A 14,898-nucleotide genomic window follows, 5' to 3' on the forward strand; every position below is an offset into this window, starting at 1 on the left:
CCGCTGCGGGGAGCTGCCCTGGGTCCCAGAAGGCTCCGCTCAACCCCCCAGCTCCAGAAGGAACCGGCGTAAGCAACGCCGAGCGCGGCGTGAGGAAGAGGCAGCGCTCTTTCTAGGAGCCTGCTCCCTTACGCCCGCTGGGGAAGACGCTGATGCCGGTATGCCTCACGTTGAGGAAAAGCCACCTCCGTTCGAGGCTTAAGGCTTCCGGCTGGCGTGCCTGGGCCACGGAGGAATACGCGCCGTGAGGGACGCTATTCCCCGCATTCCAATAGCCCTTAAAGGGACAGCGCCGACGTGCTCGGCATCCCTCCTGCTGGCTCCGGACCTGCCCGCGGCACCGCCGGCTGCTGCTGCTACCGCCTCTCCGCCCGCGGCACAGCCATCTGCTGCCGCCGCTTTGCCCGCGGCACCGCCCGCTGCTGCCGCCGACCTGCCTGCAGCACTGCCTGTTGCGACTGCCGCCGATCTGCCCGCGGCTGCGCTGCCTGCTGCCTCCGCCGATCTGCCCGCGGCTGCGCTGCCTGCTGCCTCCGCCGATCTGCCCGCGGCTGCGCTGCCTGCAGCTGCCGCCGATCTGCCCGCGGCTGCGCTGCCTGCAGCTGCCGCCGATCTGCCCGCGGCACCGCCGGTTGCAGCTGCCGCCGATCTGCCCGCGGCACCGCCTGCTGCAGCTGCCGCCTCTCTGTCCGCGGCACCGCCTGCTGCAGCTGCCGCCACACTGCCCGCGGCACAGCCTGACCCGCCTGTCCAGCCTGACCCACCAGTCCAGCCTGACCCGCTTGTCCTGCCTGCTGCAGCTGCCGCCGCTCTGCCCGCGGCACCGCCTGCTGCAGCTTCCGCCGCTTTGCCAGCGGCACCACCTGACCCGCCTGCTCTTCCTGCAGTCCCTACAGCTGCCACCACTCTGGCTGCGGCACCCGCTGCGACGCCCCCTGCTGGCCGCGTGATGGCGGCGCCCATCCTGCCGGCTCTTGACCTGCCTGTCTCGCCTGTCCTGCCGGCTCCTGAACTGCCTGTCTCGCCTGTCCTGCCGGCTCCTGAACTGCCCGTCTCGCTGGTCCTGCCGGCGCCCGAGGTGACCGCGGTTGCGCCCCCTGCTGGCCGCGTGATGGCGGCGCCCGCCGCGGCGCCCCCTGCTGGCCACGTGCTGGTGGTGCCTGCTGCGGCGCCCCCTGTTGGCCACGTGCTGGTGGTGCCTGCTGCGGCGCCCCCTGTTGGCCACGTGCTGGTGGTGCCTGCAGCTGCGTCTGAGGTCCCGGTGCCGCCTCCGCCTGCACCCACGCCCGCCGAGGTGCCTGCTCTGCCTGCGGCCCCTCCTGCTGGCCGCACGCCCAAGCCCGTCTTGCCTGTTTTGCCCGTCTCGCCTGTCCTGCCCTGCTTGTCGGCCCTGCCGGTTCAGCTCGCGGCCCCGCCTGCAGCGAATGATGCCGCTCTGCCCGAGGTGCCTGCCAAGGCGCCCCCGGCTGGCCAAGGGATGGCGGCGCCCACCGAGGCGCCCCCTGCTGGACACATGCCCGCGGCCCTGCCTGAGGCCGCCTCTCCTGTCCTGCCCGCGGCCCTACCTGAGGCCGCCTCTCCCGTCATGCCCGCGGCCCTGCCTGAGGCCGCCTCTCCCGTCCTGCCCACGGCCCTGCCTGAGGCCGCCTCTCCTGTCCTGCCCGCGGCCCCGCCTGCGGCCACGCCCGCGACTCTGGCTGCCCCGCCTGCGGCCACGCCCGCGGCTCTGGCTGCCCCGCCTGAGGCCCTGACTCCCTCGCCATTACCCCGGCAAGGCCGACGCCCCCCAGGACCCCGCCTCTCCGTCTCCAGCAAGGGACGGGGACATAGGCGTAGGGCCCGGGTCCCGCCCTCCCTGCCCCCTGGCTCGCCTGTTCGGCCCCTGGCTGTGGCTCGGTTGCTGCCTACGGGTCCTCCGGCTCGGCGTCGGCGGTCGCCGCCGGGTCCCCCCCTGGATCCTCGGTGCCGGTCCTCGGTCCCGCCTCCGGGTCCATGTCGGTCGCCTCCGGGCCCCCCTGCTCCGGCTGGGCGTCGGACGGCGCCTTCCCCGGCTTCGGCTGCGCCTCCGCCTGCCACGGCTTCCCCCTCCTGCCTGCCTTCACTAGTGTTCCCTCCTGCTCCCTCCGTGTCCCCTCCGTCACTCCCTCGTCCCGTTCCCTTGGCCCCTGGGTGGTCCCCTCCTGCTCCCTCCTCCCTCTCCCCTGCGGCCCCTCCGGCCGCTGCCCGTCGCCCGCCTGGGCTCCCTCGTGCTCCCCTTTTTCCTCCTCCCTTTCCCTTTGTCCCGCCTGTCTCTGCTCCTCGTCCCTTTGTTCCTCCTCCGTTCACTCCTGGCCATTTTGTTCCGCCTTTCTCCCCTTCTGTGTCTCCCTTCCAGGTCTGTCTATCCGCTTTCCCTGTTCTTTGTCGGGTTCGGTCCTTCGTCTCGTCCCTGTTCCTGTTTTGTGTCTCTGTCTTGTTCCCTGGTTTTCGTTGATGGTTTTTGGTTTTTGTCTTCCAGGTCCTGTTCCCCCGGTCTCGTCCCGTCCGTCGCCTCCTCTCGGGCGCGCCCGGTGTGCGCGCCTTTGGGGGGGGGTTATGTCACGATCCGCTCCCGATGTGTGCCACGCCCACCTCGTTACCTCGTGTTCAGCCCTAATTGTGATCACCTGTGTCCTGTTAAGTCTAGCTTGTCTTTTGTATTTAGTCCTTGTCTGAGTCAGTCTTCCCCAGACTTGTCATTGTAGTGTCCGTCGATGTCCGTACCTGTCCGTCTGTATTCAAATAAACCCCGTTTCCCTGACTACCTGGCTCGGATCGCCTGCTTACCTGCATCGCCCGAGCCCGATCGTGACACTAACTAACTGAAACAGAAAAAGTCTACTCTGATTTAATGTTCAGCAGTGAGAAAAAAAAGTTTTTGTGTTTTTTTCTGAAGTGTATGTAAACTTCTGGTTTCAACTGTATAAGAGGGACCAAATTTTACTTTTGATCAACACCATAAATGACACCTGGGAGAAAAAGCAGTTAATGGGCTACTTCAGGGGGTTAGATATGAGAAGTAACATTCTTTGGTTTAGTTTTAAGAGAATTTAAATAAATTCATAAAAGCATAAATATAATGATCAACACCATAAATGAGACCTTGGAGAAGTAACAGTGTGAGTTTTAATAGGCCACTGCAGAGGGTTAAATATGATAATATGTTAATAAATGTCCTTTGGTTTCGCTTCATAGGGGTATGAAATATATGTGTATAATATTAACATAACTGGCTCATATTCATGACTATTTTATTGTTATGTAAATATCACAGTGTTTTTTTCTAATCTGTGTGTTCAGGTTCCCCAGAGCTGTCTGTGGACAAACAGGAGATGACAGGTGTGGAAGGAGACAGTGTTAGTGTTCAGTGTCACTCTGAATACAGTCTGTCATGGTGTAGGATGGGGGGCTCCTGTATAACAAGGTCTTCGGGTTTGGATGGGAGGCCTGTCCTGATCACGGATGACACAGAAAAGAATGTCTTCAGTGTGACAATGAGGGGACTGAAGAGGAAGGACACAGGCTGGTATTGGTGTGATAATGGATACCAGCAGATCCCAGTTCATATTACTGTCAATCTGAGAACTGCAACCACAACCAGCGCTGAACGTAAGTATTGACCTAAACTCTACTTATCTATCTGCTTAGATAAATACTAAATGAGCCCAACAGTTTTACTCATGAAGGCAGTCTGTGTGTTTTGTGGGATAATTGGGGGAGGGGGGGGAGTTTCCAGGGTATTACCAGGGATGATCCAACCGCTGACTGGCACCCAATCAGCACAAGAAAAAATTAAGATATCACTCTATATTTTTAAACCAATCAGCTTTTTTAAATCCTGGTTTAATCCTGGTTCTGCTAGCAGAGGCTACACTGCAGTTCAGGCTGCTTCCAGGCGCAAAGTTTCTAAGACAGCAGTATACAAGAACAAAATAAAGCAGGAGACACTGGGAATATCCAGAAATCAGCCATATAGAGGGCAGAAGCAACATTTTAATGCCAGAGATGACTGTAAACTTATACGGCTGTGCCTCATAAATCAGAGGATGACCTCATCTGACCTTAAAGAACATGAAATGGTGTGAAGTTTTGCTAGGACAGTTCATAACAGGCTCCTAGAAGCAGGACTGAAGCAAGGAATAAAGCAAGTAAGAGGCCTTTCATCAATGAGAAACAGGGAAGAGCCAGGCTGGAGTTTGCAAAAAAATGTAAATAATACACAGACACATTCCCATAAACTGAGAAATAAGTCAAACCAAATGTAAAGAGAGGAGAAGGATTTAGATACTGGAGATGCTGATTTATTCTCAGAGATGATCTCAGCAGAGCCCTGATTAGAGAACACAGGTGGATGTTAACCATGTTAACCACACTGACCTTGGTGTTTGAGGGTCCATAATCATAACCTCAGTCCCATTCGCCAGTTTAGCTGCGTCCATCTGCCACTTCTGCCTGGTCTGGAGGGTTAGTGGATAATCCCTGATGAAGCTCCTCCAAAGATGGTCAGCCAGCTCCTGGCTATGCCTCCATCTCCTTTGGCTGAGTCCCTCTGATGTGGGGTAGATCACCTGAGGAAGGGCTGAATCTGGCCGCCCCATCAGGTATTGGGTGTGATGGGATCAGGATCAGCTACATCCAAGGACACTTAACCCAGGGGCTTCCAATTTAAAATCCCTTCTACCTCAACCAGCACAGTTCACAGTATGTGGGCCTAGGGTGGTGTACAAGGCTGCCTTCACTTAGCCTGCAGAGCACTATGCGGATTAAAGCGGGAGGTGATTGGCTGGGCTGCCAGTTGTTCCTTTATAGAGGATCCTGAAGCATTAAGGGCCTCTCAGCTCAGTACCAGCTCCCTTAAAATTGGTGCCCTGGCTTCCCTCTCCATGCAGTACAGTTACGTAATGATGAGGAATGAGTCTGTGTCAAGGCTAAGCATGAGCTCTAGCTACAATGCTATTGTAGCGGCACAGTTATAAATGATACCTCAGTGTTTCTCCTGTCTTCTACCGATCTTCACTAAGAAAGGACCAAATCAGTTCACACCTGTGGAGTAAAATGCTGGACAATGCATTGTAAAAGTAGAGGGGGGCAAATCCATCTGAGGGATTTACCACGTTATCTGTGACACAACATACATGCAAACTGTTTCTCCAGACTGTTGCCCGTCCCCAGAGAACCCAACAGCACCTACTCTGTGTCTCATACTCTGGTCCTCGAAGATGCAGCTGCTCATCATAACACTTAATCAGCAAGGAGGTGATACTATGGATCGGATCTAGCACCAGGTTATGCTGCATCCTGGGCTATGCCATAGCATGTGCGTAGGTGGCTTCCTACCCTTATTAGGCTTGTGTCAAACTTGGGTGCGAGCTACACCAACCTACTGTTGACAGGCACAGCTTCAAGACAAGCGTAGTCTTCAGGGACAGCCCTGTCAGACAGTTGAGCAACTGATTTCACCGGGTCAGTGAAGGATTGTTAAAGACTGATATCAGGAACCTCGCTGTTCAACCCTGCTGACGCTAAACCGCAGAAGGTGACCCTTTATGCTCCTCAGTCCTCCACCTGAAACACCGTGGGTCCTGGGGGCCAGTGTGTCTGAGGCCTCTGTAGAAACTCAGGACCTCGGCTCCACCTGCTGATTCCAGCTATCTGAGATAGTGTCAGTCCCCTGTGATGTCATCAGCTGGCTTGTCATCAGCGACATATCGCCATGACTGACAATCTGTCAGCTACTGTATCTCCACAATCCTAGTCCCTACAAATACTTTAAAATGACAGGATTCGGACTGATGCCTAGTAAGAACAGTCATAGAGTCCATCCAGTAGCTGACGTCATGGATCTCTACAGTACGCTCCTTCTGTAGTACTGCCACTAACTGGACTCCAGTCAGAGCTGCACAGAGCTCCAGTCTACAGATTGCCTGCTTGGCTTTGATGCAACTCTGGACCTCGGAGCTAAGAAGCCAGTCTCTATTGTTCCATCCACACCTTTCCTACGCAGCTATGCTACAGCACCATAGGCCTGCTCTGCTCCTGGTAGCCAGTGGACACAAACCATCACTATTCAAACATCTGAGTAAATTAATTTGGGGTCACTGGGTAAATTCTCTCTCCCAATTAAACCATTCTTGTATAAGCTCACTAGGTAAGTTGGGGTCATCCCACTCCCTTTTCTTGGTCTAGAGATTCTATACCAGGACCTTGTTTCAGGTGGTATATGGGACTATGAACGCGAGTGGGTCATACTGGCTGGCGAGGACTTGGTAAATCCCCCACGTTCTAGGTTCAGCTCTCTCTACCTGGCTGTATTTGCATCCCAAGATAAGCACTGCCAGCGTAACCTGAGGATGTGCTCCTGTGGGTCAGAGCTTGGCTGCATGAGCCAGACCTTAGCTCTCTGCTTTGGACTCTAGATGGAGATTTTGGGTGACCTCTGGGTAGTTGCATGCCCATTGGCATTAGCTAAATCCTCCCACAGCTAGAAGGTGTCGCAACTTACTGTAGAGTTCCTTAGCCTCCCCCGGAGTAGCTAGGCTCTGAAGGCAGTTGTCCACATAAAAACAATATTCAACTGAGGAACGTTTATCTTCTCCTGGCTCACTCTGGTCCATCACATGCTTCTGAAATGTGAAAGTGGCGCAACAGGTACTGCAGGTGGACCCAAAGCGTTGAACCTGCCACTGATAAACATCAGGTAGTAGTTTTCCTGTTCAGATTGTGCAACAGGAACCTGAGAAAGGTCTGGTCCTCCTGTAGGGGAACCGTCCACTGGTCCAATGGCGGAATCTAATTTGACAGCCGAAGGCTTGAAATGCGTGTGGATCCTTCCGAGCGCTTCTGTAAAGTTATTTACCCGTTTTAGGTAAAGACCAAATTATATCTGACTCCAATTTAATTAAAGATCTTTATGGCAATTTTAGTCATGACATTTCTGTTATTTAGATTACTTCTGGGCTGTGCCTTCTATTGCTGAACTCCCACTAATCCCGGACGATGGGGCGCATCGGATTCGCCTCGGCCGATAAGGCGATCCGTAGATCTGCTATGTAGGTTTAGAAGTTAGGCAACCACTACAATGTAATACAGTGCCAGCCTAGATACCCGTCATGACCCGGCGGCCCATAACGCCACAGAGGCTCAGCTGACAATCGTCGAATCTGAGCTAGTGAGGGCCACAGAGGTTAAGCCGATGTCTGCCGTAACTCAGCATGTGCACGCCTCAGAGGCTGGGCCGGATTTGGTGCTGTAACTCAGCGTGTGCACGCCTCAGAGGCTGGGCCGGTCTATTACCGTAACTCAGCGTGTGTGTACCTCAGAGGCTGAGCCGGACTTTGTGCCGTAACTCAGCGTGTGCGCGCCTCAGAGGCTGGGCTGGACCTGCCGTAACCCAGCGTGTGCGCGCCTCAGAGGCTGAGCTGGTCTTTTACCGTAACCCAGCGTGTGCGCACCTCAGAGGCTGGGCCGGCATTCACTGTAACTCAACTTGGGCAGCCGCATTGGGTCTCGGAGAAACGGGGTCGAGTCAGAGGCTGCAAGAGAGTGTTAGAATAACCCCAGTCTCTGAGGAACATGCAGAGGTTTAGCAAAGTCAGACAGCCAAGAAGTAATCAAAACACAGTTTATTCACAATTAATATATATCACATCAATTTAATCAAATATAACATAATAGTAATTCTAACATGTGGCCACAATTCCTAAACTATATAATCCAATTGAAAGTAAACAACAATTCCATACCTCATCTGAGTGGACACATAGTAACTGCAGAAAATATCTGTTTACAGATGAAGATTCATACAGCACTATGTGTGAGCTCTGATTACAGAGTGACTCCCCGTGCTACTCTGGAGCTCTTCCTTAAGTATTCCAAACCAAGTGACAGACTGTATCAAAGGTTGTGATTGATTATTTTAGGGCCTGCTCTGATCTTGTGTGTGTGTCCTGGAGAACTGTTGATCTTATCAATTCTCAGACCCTCAGCCAATCAAATTGCTTTAGGAGGAATGTGACAATTCCTTTGTTCTACCAGATGATAAGATCCTCCACTTTGGTGGGTTTAGTCTTATTTTCTATATTTCTCTTATGTGAAAACATGCCGCTTTAAGGTTGAGAGTATTGTGCTCGTGGTACTGTGACCATTCAAACGAGACCAAACATGGGTGTATGTGTCCCTAATGTTAGTCTGGGGTAATACCTCCTGTATTGGTGTGAGTTAGCGAGTGTAGGATGCATCTGTGTCTTGACGCAGCCAGGCCTTGTCGCTGGAATTTGGCTGCGGGGTTTTGGCCGCCCAGTGGGGGTGAGATGTCCCTTTTGATGTGGTGATCAGGTGATTTGGGTCCAGTCTTGTCGGAGCCGGTGGACCTTTGCTTCAGGACACTGGGTGGAGCATTACAGGCTTGCCAGAGCTCAGACTGACGGGGCCTGCAAGGCCTCCAGCCTAACACTCCTTAAGCATTCACGCCTGGTGATGGCCTGGGAAGATATTAATTTAGGCTCATACCCCTGTAGGTGAAAGAGCAATTAAAGACATGTCCGTTCTTGCCATTTTGCTGAACTAAGTGGGGTGGGATGTACCACCCAGGACTGCCCTCAGTGGTGTCTGGTGGAACCTAAAACACATAGTCAGCTTCAAATAATTTAGTGAATTTACTACAATAAACTGCAGCTGTATCAGGGTCTCTAGCTAGATGCTTCTCAGTTCCTCTAAGATGAGCAAGAGTAGCTTCCATAGGGGCAGCTAAAGGAGGACGACTGGTTTTCCAAGAAGTGGAGCCGCATATCAGTCAACGCCTTTGACTGAAATGTTAACTGTAAAGTCCTCGAGTCTCTTAAATGCCTCAGTATCCTGTCTGTACTGTGTGATGAGCCTCTCATTGTGATACGGTAAGGTGTCAAACTGCCAAAGCCTCTCTACAGATCAGAGGCTGGAGGGGCAGCATGTGTCAGGAGACGATGAATAGTCTTGAGACTGGTGGCCAGCAAGTGTGATGGATCCTGTAGGGTCCAGCCTAGGTGGGTCTTTATAGCTGCTGGTCCACCAGGGGCTCCTAGTCTCACTGCTTTTATCGGGGTTATCAGATGGAGACAGTCCAACCCAGATAGCAGGAGTGGATACGGATCCTTAATTGGAGTAAGAGGGAGGTGTTTCAGGTGTTTATGCTTCCTCTGAAGAGCTACCACTGGGTAAGTATGTGGGGCAAGACATACAACAGCTCCTTAGCAGTGAAAGTATTGCGTATATGGAAGGTCTAACCAGCATGGCTCCTAGGCGACACTGAGAAAGACACCATGGCCCCCTTGATAGGTCATAGGTCATGCCTAATTGTGTGAAGTGTCAAGTCTTCTGGTCTTCCCTGGAGGCCTAGTTTCTGAGCGGCTTCAAGCAGCAAGATCATCCAGCCATAAACAGGAGAGCATACCAGTCTAGGGTATTCTCTCCATGGTGTAGCACAACCTGGCTTACCTACAGTATTAAATTCCTATGTACTGTAGGCCTGTCTACATAAAATGTCTCAGCTATGGAGGTACTGGGACACGTCTACTCTGGCATGGCGGAGCTGTTACTACTTGCCTTGCCTTCACCACGAGTGTTAACCTCATGCAGGACGTCAAGGTGCTTTCTCCCACACCTCTTGCACTTAGCCTTCAAGGGACACTGAATATCTGGATGACTGATCCAGGTCTCCTGGCGTGCAGGCTCCCAGCTGGAGCGGTCGGTGGGTGAGCTGCAGTGGCGTGCAGGCTCCCGGTTGGAGCGGTCAGTAGACAAGCTGCAGTGGCGTGCAGACTCCTGGTCAGTGGGTGAGCTGCAGTGGCGTGTGGGCTCCCGCTTGGAGCAGTCGGTTAGTGAGCTGCGGAGGCATGCATGCTCCCAGTTGGAGCGGTCAGTGGGTGAGCTGCAGTGGCATGCATGCTTCCAGTTGGAGCGGTCAGTGGGTGAGCTGCAGTGGCATGTATGCTCCCAGTTGGAGCGGTCAGTGGGTGAGCTGCAGTGGCATGCATGCTTCCAGTTGGAGCGGTCAGTGGGTGAGCTGCAGTGGCATGCGGGCTCCCGGTTGGAGCAGTCAGTGGGTGAGCTGCAGTGGCGTGCAGGCTCCCGGTTGGAGTGGTCAGTGGGTGAGCTGCAGTGGCGTGCAGTCTTGGCTTTGTGCTGTGGTTTGTCTCAAGTTATAATGTGGCATGAGATTAATGTGGGATGAGTGCAGCTCAGCTATCTTTTCACCACGACAAATCAGAACAACGCCTAACTGCTGATGCCACACTGATCCGACTGCCAATCTCCTGCTCCATTCTTCCCTCACATGTAAACAAGACCCTAAGATACTTGAACTCCTCCACTTGAAGCAGTAACTCATCCACCACCCTGAGGGAGCAGTCCACCTTTATCTGGCTGAGAACCATGACCTCCGACTTAGAGGTGCTGATCCTCATCACAGCTACTTCACATTTGGCAAACTCCCATGTTCCCTCCAGAATCCTTGTGAGGGTAAAGAGCTGCTTCACTGTTCCATTAGCAAGACAAAATCTGCATCATTCATCCGAGATCCAAGGTCAAACCCTTGGGTGAATCCTCCCCTCCATGAATCGCCTCCTCATCATGGTGGAGGAGTTTGTGTCCCTCTGTGGTCCTAGGAGCTATGATGTCATGGGCAGTTACCCCTGGCCAGGTCTCCCTAAGGCAAATTGGTCCTAAGTGAGCAGCCAGACAGGGCGTGATGTTAAATAACAAGGATCATGTTACCTCACCTAGATTAGGGAGACTGGGTCCTCTCCCCAGACCCAGGCCTGGGGGGAGCAGGCAAATGAGCTGGTGGTGGTCGGGTCTCTATCCATGGGGCCTGGCCAGGCACAGCCCAAAAGAGTTACATGGGTCTGCCAGCCTGTGGGCCCTTTACCTGCAGGGGGGGCTGTGGGGGTCCAGTGCTGTATGAGTCAGGCAGCAGTCGAAGGCAGGGGCCTCGGCAGACCAATCCCCAGTTACTGAATATTCATATGTGTAACTTATACTTAATATACAAAACTAAATATAATATAAAAATATAAACGTATTCAGCACATTTAAATGTTTATATGCAGACAGATAATGGGGGGATGGGGGCAAAAAATATTGTCTCCTTAGTGTTATTTGATGACTTAATCTGGCCCTGGGTATTACCAACAAGCACCAGGCTGAATAAAGTGATGCCACAGCAAAGACAAAGACTCTGAATTTAAATATTATTATGAGCCTTTTTAAATATCTCAATAAATCTCTTGGAAATTCTTTAAACTCCCCAATTTTTCAGCTGTTGTTGAGTAGGGTAATTCATTGAGACAATAGTTTCTATGTGGGTGGCCCAGTTGCCCAGTAGATGGTGCTGCTGCTACACACCTCCATGTTTATGGGTTTGAATCTCACTAATTCTCTGCCTTTATGGAGTTTGCATGTTCTCCATGTGCTGTATGGGTTTCCTCCCACAGTCCAAAGACATGCAGTCAGGCTAATTGGTGTCTCTAATAGAGAGAGTGTGTCTATGTGCCCTGTGACTGACTGGCATCCCGTCCAGGATGTACTCCATCCCTGTGCCCTGTCCTGCCTGGGATCAGCTCCAGGCCCCAAATCCCTGATCAGGATGAGTGATTAGAAGATAGATGGGTGGATGGCTGTAGTTTTATGTATCTGTATGAATGTACTGAAAGGTTAAGTTACATATCAACATTATCTCTAAGGGAGACATCCCATAATAGGCCTGATGACCTCATCAGATACAGGTCCTGCTCATTATCAGATACATGAGTGTCTGATCTACATGTTACACCTGGGACCTGTACAGAAGCCTCTAGTTTATGATGTATCTTTGTAAAATGAAAATAGAAGATCATTGTATATGTCAGTGTAGGAATTATTAGCTCAAATAAATTTTAATATTCTCCACCAATATGTTTGAAATTAATTAAGGTTTAATTAATTATTGTTTAATGCTGATTATTAACCAACTGTTATGCCGAATGGTCGGCTCCTCCAAACTTGATTGCGGTATCCCCGTGAGTCTGTTAATGTGAGACTTAAATGGGATTCACTAATTACCAATATCACTTAGTAACCTGGGTTAGAAGGCTCGTCCACCGAGCTGCGTCACCAGGTAATGTAAAAGATTGGTAGCGAAGCTCCCCTCACGGCCGATGAGAGAGAGTCTCGCGATGTTTCAGGCGAGTTTGAGGTTCAGAGCGTGTAGCAAGATCGCACAAAGGCAGGAACTTATTGTGGAACACTCAATGACGGAGGCTAAAGTTATGTAAAAGACATGCATTTATTCCTAGCTAACACTACAACTAACATAAGACAGACATTACACTTAACACAAACAACAAACACGAAATAACGGAATAAAACAAACGATGTAATTATGAAAATGCAACGACCAGATTTAAATGAGTAACCTTAAATGGGAAATACTGTTCTGCAAAGCAAGCACAGTTTGTGGAAACACTACCCTAAAGTCTTATAGCAGGTTAACAGAACAGCTTAAGTGGTTAGAATGAAAGGAAGTTGGTTTACTTGGTTGAAGAGTGGGGGTGGGGGGGGGGGGGTCTTGGCAGTTGATGGCAGAGCTGCTGAGCTGATGGCACTCAGGAAGGCGCGGCGTTTGGAGCAGTGGAGTGGAGCCCCTTTGGATTCTCTCTCCTGGTGAAGCTTTGTCTTGGGTGCTGTTCTCTGTTCAGCTGGGCCTTCACCGGAGGGCTTCTTGTGGGCTTCTCTTTTCCCGGGCTGATGGTCTTTCTTGCACTGCTGCTGGTTGTTCTCTACGCTCCTTTGTTCTGAGGTCCAGGTTTTTATGGTCTAAAGTTCATGAATAGGGATGACCAGGAATTCGACTCCTGGCCCAATGGCTGGCCATCCATTTGGCGGGCTTTCGGAAGGGGGTCTGTATCAGTCCTTTTGAGATTTACGGCCCGACTGATTCTCCCTTTACTGATGATTTTCATTAAGCTGCTATAACTTTTGATACATCCACTTTTATGGTAATCCCTGACCAGATTTGGAATCAGGGGTGATTAACAATCGGTTTGATACCAAACATGCCATACCAGCTTCACAGGTACATACCTCATACCATCTGCATTAATTGATTAAACACTTAATTATTTTATCTATGTGACTGATTCACATCAGTATGGGATACAGGTGTTTTGGGTTGCACCTCAACAGATGTTACACTTTGTGCAGACATTACATCAAATATTCATATTACAAACAGCACATCTTATCCATAGATAGGCGTGACCCTTAGTTTGTGGTAATATCAATATAAGTTACACATCTGGACACAACATATCTTGGTTGGTGTGGCTTATTCTAATTGATCTTCTCTAAAATGGATAATGTACACCTTAATTCAGTTCTTTTTAATACAGCATGGTAGAACAAAGAAACTTGGCAACGGTCCACCAAGATCAGATAAGGACCACAAAGGAATGTTGGAAGAGAAGGGGGGTTGTTACTGTAAACAAGGAAGACTCTCTAAAAGTTGGGACACACTGGTTACACTAATTTCCAGATTCTTCTGTTATAACCATGAAAATATATATGCAGTGGTAGCTATACCTATTTATTTATTCAAATTTATATAAGTGTTCAAGTGTAAAGGGGTAAAATAGGTGATACTCCGTGAACATGGTTATAAGGGTGGCACACAAAACACTAAGATTGTCTAAGGACACATACAAACATAACCTATCTGTATATTGAGACTAGTAGTCGTGAGTAAATCAATATACAGGGTATACAAAAGCCAAACTTAAATGAAATTTCCTTTAGGGTGTTTGTCTGTTGGGTGAATGAGATGTAAGGCAGAGTGTATGTGGAGGGGGGTTGTGTGCCAAGTCAAGGGCAATAAAAGTTGGAGTGCTGGCCTCCCTTGATATCTGTGTGTGTGTGTTTATGTGTGTAACCCCCCTTTGGTGCCTCTCGTACCAGGCTCGGCCTTGTCTCAGGCCACCTGGAATTTAGGCCCTGTGATATGTGCATGTGTGATCCTACATCAGTTACGAAATGTAAAATAAAATTGTGACAAGAGACTATTCTTGATGACTGGTGCCCTGACCAGAATAAGCAGCTGGAGGAAGGATGGATGGATGGATAAATGAATGACTCTACTGTAATATCAAATCTTCTTTATATTCTTTATATTCCGTAATCATAATGTTGTTCAGGGGGGGCTGTGAGGCAGAGAGGTGGCTCTGAGGCTGGGGTTCTCTGCCAGTAAATAGAAAGTTGCTGGTTCGAATCCTTTGAATGCCAGGAGTGATCCTGCTCCATTGGGCAGTTGAGCAAGACCCTTAACCTGCAATTGCTTTGTCCTGGTTATGACATTAACCTACATCCAGTCCTGCAAGCAGGTCATCCAACATTCGGCGAATATTTGTAGGTTGGTCGCAGGATTGGCCCTCCAGCCACTGGGAAAAAAAGCTTAACACTGTTCCACTCCATCCAAGCCAGTGTGGTGCTGAGGTAATGCACTGTATTAGCACACACTCCTTACCACTCTCTCTGGTTTCATTACATGCAGAACACTGGATCACTTACTATGGTTGTGTCACTTATTGCTTGCACTGCAGAGGTTAAATGTAGACTGACATGATTTCAGAACTGACTGCAGTCTTCTTTTTGTCCACTATGTGGCAGTAGTATAAAGGAATGGTCATATTCTGTCTTGTGGCTTGTGTGTATAAATTCATAGCATGGAATTCTGCATCCAACTTTCTCTTAGGGATTTAGGTAGGAGTGAATTACATATTAACAACAGTATGTCAGAATTATATTATATACAATACTTTGACCAGAATGTTAAAAATATTCAGATTTGCAGATATAGCGATGCGTAGTTAAAGG

This window comes from Paramormyrops kingsleyae, chromosome 4 (genome assembly GCF_048594095.1).
Source record: "Paramormyrops kingsleyae isolate MSU_618 chromosome 4, PKINGS_0.4, whole genome shotgun sequence".
Classification (NCBI taxonomy): Eukaryota; Metazoa; Chordata; class Actinopteri; order Osteoglossiformes; family Mormyridae; genus Paramormyrops; species Paramormyrops kingsleyae.